Source organism: Strix uralensis, chromosome 3, assembly GCF_047716275.1.
Source record: "Strix uralensis isolate ZFMK-TIS-50842 chromosome 3, bStrUra1, whole genome shotgun sequence".
NCBI lineage: Eukaryota > Metazoa > Chordata > Aves > Strigiformes > Strigidae > Strix > Strix uralensis.
Genome location: NC_133974.1, coordinates 47,437,880 through 47,443,879, shown reverse-complemented (window position 1 = coordinate 47,443,879; position 6,000 = coordinate 47,437,880). Strand labels below are relative to the sequence as shown.

At 46.1% G+C, this 6,000-nt stretch overlaps 1 protein-coding gene across 11 annotated transcripts in view; it reads left to right on the top strand.

Moving 5' to 3' along the window:
* Positions 1 to 1,034: 1,034 nt before the first annotated feature.
* The window catches only part of ASCC3 (activating signal cointegrator 1 complex subunit 3), a 288,803-nt gene continuing 283,837 nt past the window's right edge, over positions 1,035 to 6,000 (top strand). For 4 of the 11 annotated variants that reach the window (XM_074862164.1, XM_074862168.1, XM_074862165.1 and 1 more), the window contains exon 1: positions 1,043 to 1,272. The gene's annotated coding sequence lies outside the window, so the exon portion shown is untranslated. Of the gene's footprint in view, positions 1,273 to 1,510; positions 1,974 to 6,000 lie in introns of those variants that run through there. The other 7 variants (XM_074862172.1, XM_074862171.1, XM_074862170.1 and 4 more) reach the window with 5 other exon arrangements.

Sequence of the window (6,000 nt, the reverse complement as noted above, 5' to 3'; positions counted from 1 at the left end):
AGTCCACTCTGAAGATTTTTAATAACACGACAGCTGAATAGAAGTGGTAAAAATTCAGGACTTCCGGTGTTTAGTCAAACTCTCTAACAATAAGTGGTCTAGAACAATTATAATCAGTTCCACATGACTACCTACCAAACTTAAGATACACACGCTTTATGATTCCTCTAAACCGTGTATGTTTCCTTCTTTTTAGCAAGGGATGGAGTATGTTACTATTTTCCTAGGAGTTTGTTTTTGAACATCTCTACAAATACACAGAGGCACATATGTGCATGAGTGCTTGCCTTCCTTTATATGAGCAGAATATTTGCTAGAATTGCAGAGATGAAAGCAGTTCAGTGATCTGAGAAGATAGTGCTGTTACATGCTTCACAAAACAGAACACAAGACACTTGAGAAGACAGAAGTCAGAAACAAATCAGCTGAATGCTAAGTTATCCAGTTGCAGGCCTCTTAAGAGTCCAGATGTATTTACGTACAGACACCCAACCACTCCAGAGTGAGCATTTTTTCCCTTGCAACTTGGTTTTGTCCTAAAATTGTATGACACTGTTCATTCTTCTTTCCCCCTTCCTCTGCACAGCTTGGTCTTTAGCGTCATTCCACTGCGGTGTCTTTGGATTAGAAACCCCATTGCTCAGGAGCACACGAGACTGAACAAACAAACGTGCAAGAGCACGCAAAGTACACACTGGTGTACAGACGTGGTGTGGGAAGCAGCAAGTGCGCAGTGATGGACGAGCCGGTAAACAGCACAGAGGGCTGAGAGCCACGGAAACCCACGTCCGGGAAAGCCGGAGGCGCTAACGCGGGAGCAGAAACCTGCCGGGAGCTGCCCCCACGGTGTCTTTGATCACGCAGGGCTCAACTGGTGTGGGCGGGCGCAGCTGCCGGCACAGCAGCCGCGGTACCTCGGCGGGACGCGTTTTTCTACATGGAAAAGGCAGCGGACGGCGCTAGCGCGGGAAGAAGGCGGAGGTGCGGCCTGTAGCCGGGGTAGGCCTGTGCACGGCGCCGGCTTTCCGCGGCGCGGAGAGGCAGAGAGGAGGGCGGGGGGCAGAGGGACGTCCCGGGCGCTGGCGGTGGAGAGCCCGGCGAGGCAGACAAGCGGGGCGGGGCCGGGCCGGGCCGGGGCAGAGCGATGAGCACGGCCACGCACAGCCCGCACCGCGCCGCGCCTCGCCTCGCCGCGCCCCGCCTGCTCACTTTACGGCAGTGTCGCGCCTCGCCGGCTCTTCGCGGCAGCGGAACCGGCAGGCCGGAAGGCAGGTGCGCGGCGGGCTCGGGCGGGCGGGGGTCGGGCGGCTGCGCGGGGCGAGCGGGCGGGCGGCCGGGGCTCGCCGGGCTCCGGCGGCGGCCTCGGCGGCGGCCGGCGGCCTCGGCGGCGGCCGGGGCTCGCCGCGCTGCGGCAGACGGGGCAAACGTTGCTTTCCGCCGCGGCTGGTGCGGAGCCGCGGTCTGGTCCCCTCGGTGAGGAGTGGGACCGCCCGGGCCAGCCTGTCCCGGCGGCCCTGGGGAGGGGGGCGGCGCTGGGCTGCCGGCGGGGCCCGGCTGTTTCGGGGCAGCGAGGCTGCTGGCCGGTGCCAGCCCCTGCATCCCCCCGGCCCGCCTCCTGGCGGGGGCCCGGCGGCAGGGCCAGCCGCGGGGGGCGGGCTGGCTGCCCTGGCCCGGCAGCGGGGCCGGGGCCTGCCGCCTGCGTGCGTGTGCCCGAGCCCCAGTGCGCACCTCGGCGGGTGATGGACGGTGGCTAGTAAAGGCCAGCCCCGTTCTCTCGTTCTGTCTCAGGTCGGGGCCTCGGTGTGTGTGCGAAACAGGGATAACGTGAGCAACGCCGAGTGGGGAACGGGCCTGAATACTTCCAGGGCTTACTACTGGTATTAATAAATGTAGATAACTTGAAACGGACAATGAAAAACCAGCACGTGACCACACAGTGTTTTGCGCTTTTGAGTACTACTTGCTTCATTTTGGTGGGTAATGGTAAACTGACAGCTTTGATTCTAAAATGAATGGCAATCTCAAGTGTCCTAAGGCTTAGCTTTCAGGAGACTGTATCGTGTTGGAATTCAAATAATAACTTTAAATAAAAGCTTTTATGAGTTCTGGACTTAGGTTTTGTTGTTGATTTTAATGTACTAACGTTTGTGTAGAGTCTTTTCGATCTTCAGGCTTTTTAAAGAATTGGCTGTGAAACTGTACTATGGAAATGGAAACTGAAATCTTCGCTTCTGCAGAGATCTAGTAGTTAAGCTTAGTTATTTTCCTGAGGATAGACTTGACTTGAGCCCAGTCAGTGACTAGAAAAAATACTAGAAATTCCAGAGAGGGTGCAACAAGAGTTATGTATGCCCATATGGTTGGTTGCAGAGATAAATTTTTAGGAGGAAGAAAACCAAACTAACCATCAGTTCAGGTGCAAACTGGCTTTCCTCTGAAGACCACGTTAATTATATCACTGAGGTGCTGAGTCCAGGTAGACACACACTGCTTTTCAGCAGAGGCCATAATAAAATAAACTCCTTTGGATCTGACTTGCTTCTGGCCATGACAGTAAATTTGCATCATCCTGGAATTAGGTGTGCAAATATTTGGAGGAACTCTCCTCCTATTTATATGGAAACACTGACCAACTCCCAACTAGGGCCTTTATGCATTGTATAAATTAGTTTAAATGTTAGACCTGCTCAGTTTTCTCTAAAAGCTAGCTTGGCCTTTGGAAGAGGTGAGATCACTAGATATATTGAATCGGAAGGTAAGAAATTGTCAAATGACAATATTTTGTTCTGGCAGCTCTGTGTTTATGGAGCTTTCTTTGAAACTAAACTTGAAGTGATACTCAGGCTTTCTGTTTTTAAAATTAAGCTCACACGGCTCTTTTTCACCCCTTTTTTTTCTTCTTGTTCCTTTCTGCAGCTGACATAACCTGTATTTGAAATACATCAGTGTGTTTCTCCTCCCAATAACCTATCTAACCTGAGTTTGTTGAATCTTTCCTAGTAGGCAGTGTCTTCTACATTGCTGGTCATTCTTGTTATCCTCCACTGCATCCTTCTAAACTGGTGTGTGTCTTTCTAGGGACAGGGTGTGCAACAAAGACAACAGTACTCTAATGGAGTCTTTTAATGCTGACCAGTGGAAGGACAACTTGGTATATTTTAAGGCCTTGCTCTTGTCTTTAAATACTAATGTTTCCTCTCTTTCCGTGTTTCCAGCATGACAAATGACATGATGATTGTCACTTGCTGTAGTCTGTAGATGTGTTTCTGCAAAATTGCAAGTAATGTGTTGTTTCTTGGCATTATCTGTTTTTGCAGTTTCTCAGTCTTGCTTTAATGTAACATGTTGTACTATCCATGTTGGATATGGTTCTTTCAAGGTAATTTTAAATTGTAATTTGGTACCTAAAATAGTCGCAGGCCCTTGCATCTTGGTATCATTTACAGATTTAGTAAGTGCAGTCTTAATTCTGTTGTCAGGAAGAACATCTAGAGCTGAAAAATCTTTTTTTACAGAGTTAATAGAAAATTCGTCCTTCTTAAAGTACCAGTGTATATTTCTTCAGGTTCTTGTTAAACTACAACTCTTTCTCTGAAAAAAGTTATCCTTTATAAATACTGAACTGAGCTCAGGCTGGTTCATGTTCTTCCTGTGTGTTTCATTTCTCTTCTCTTACTTAGTCGTAGGAGATGCTATTGGGGTAGGGAGGTGGTAAAGGGAAGGAAAGGCTCATGTTGTCTTCTGCTGGATAGTTAAAATGTAAAGTTTATTTGGAAGCTGTTAAATGTGTGATTAATTCTAGCTCATATTAGTGTTTTGAGTACTGAACAGGTTTCTTTTTCCCCCTACAAAACTTTCCGGACGTCCTTATTACTACAAATAACAGCTTAATGTTTTTCTGGTAAATTGATTTTAGTAACAATTGAAGCTGGTGTTGAGCACTTTCCATCCTACACATTTTTAAAATCCAAATTATAATTTAATGTTTGGAGAAAGAAGAAAAAACAAAAGCTACTAAAGGCAGTTTAACAAGTGACCTATAATGTGTAGTTGGAAGTTTTTAGAAATATGATAGCTGATGTCTGAACTAAGAATAGAAGGAAACAAAGGTTGGACCCACTAACAGATTTAGAGACATTCTAAATCCCAAATTGTAATTCTCAGAATATCTGTTGTCATCTCACCCTGTAGCTCTGTTCTCAAACAAAATGTTGTGTCTAGTGTTTCTCTCCTGTAGTGGCCAGTAGCAGGTGCTTATGCGATATACTGAAAAAAAAAATTGAAAAACAAATACAGTGATGCCTTCGCTTTTGTATTACCTTTCAATAGTCAGTGATTTAAATAACTGATGATCTGCCTCTGAGCTGTTGAGTTCAGTAACTACCAAGGTATCTGACTTCCATTAATTCATTTAATTCTTTTTTGAGCATGCTTGAACTTCTAGTCTTGGCATCTTGTGACAATGAATTCCCAGATTTAATTACATTCTACATAGGAAAGGCATTCCATTTGGTATTGTTTTCACCCTAATATTCAGTTTTATCATGTACCTCCTTATTCTTACATTGCGAGCAATAGTCAGTCATTCTGTATTTACCCGTTCTTGCTTTTCAAACACCTCATCACATCACAGAAATGAGCAATTTCATGTTTATTGTAAGCACACTCCCTACAGGGATCTACAGTCAGGGCATTCTTTATGCTCATCTCTCTGAGGAATTTGATTGCCTCTGTTTGCACAAAGCAATGCGAGTATGTTCTTGTACTGCATTTAGGAGTTAATTTTCATCACAGCCGTAGTGCTTTAGATTTGTGGTTAAAACAGTATTGAAACCAGTGTTTTGGCCATTGCTGAGCAGTGCTTGCATAGCATTGAGGCTTTCTTTTTCCCACCCTGCCTGCCTGGGGAGTATGCTGGGGGCGGATGAGAGGTTGGGTACGGACACAGCTGGGACGGCCAACCTGAATTGGCCAAAGAGGTATTCCATACTGTGTGTTGTCATGCTCATAAATAAAAACCGTGGTCGAGGAAGAAGAAAGGGGTTTTTTTGCTTCCAAGGTGTCTGCTGTTTGGAGATTCGTGGGGCATTGATCAGCCTATGGGACGTGATTTCCTTTGCTTTTTTCTTTCCTTCCTCTATTAAACTGTATATCTCAACCTGTAAGTTTTCTTACTTTTGTTCTTCCTATTTTCTCCCCTGTCCCACTGTGGTGGGGGGTGAGCAAGCAGCTCTGTGGCTGCTTGGATGCTGGCCAGGGTCAACCCACCCCAACACTTTGTGCAGACACCTAAAAACTTTGATTGAAGGAAGAAGTAGCAGTGCGCTCTGGCTCTGTAGTAGCAGTGGTCACTGAATTAACCAGTGGCATGAAAGATCCCTGTGCCCTGTGTTCCTTGAGGTTATTCTAGTCACTTGATATGGAATATTCCTCTTATAGTTGTACACAACTCTGTGTAGCTTACTGAAAATCCATTAGGCTAGGGAGAAACCAAGAAAGACTTAATTAGGCTACAGTGGCTGTGCTGGACTGCTTGGGCATTTACCACTTTGTCCTTGCTGAAAGGGCAGTTGGTGTTTTCTGTGTTTTATTCAGTACATTATTAATATATGGACTAGAGTTTGGTGGCCAGCCTCTAGCTGAGCGCATCTCTCTGAGATGCAAATTAAAACGCATGTTCTTTTTCTGGCTTGTTAAATCTTGTTGATGCTAGAGAAGAATATCTTTAACAGGAAGGTGGAGAATGTTTTACCTAACTGATATTTTAGGGAGGGAAAAGTTGCTAGTTCTCCCCTTTCATTGTATGCGGAGTTTAGGATTGTAGCTTAGGGATATGGATTACACACCTCCCTAGACCTTCCCATCATTTGTTCTATGGCATGTATTTACTCTGAGCCATCTGTTTCCCTTGCTTGCCCAAAGGCATGTTGGAATTTTGGCCTGAAAAATAAACTGAATCTGATATTATAGGGCTGAAACTTAATCATAAGTGGTCATACA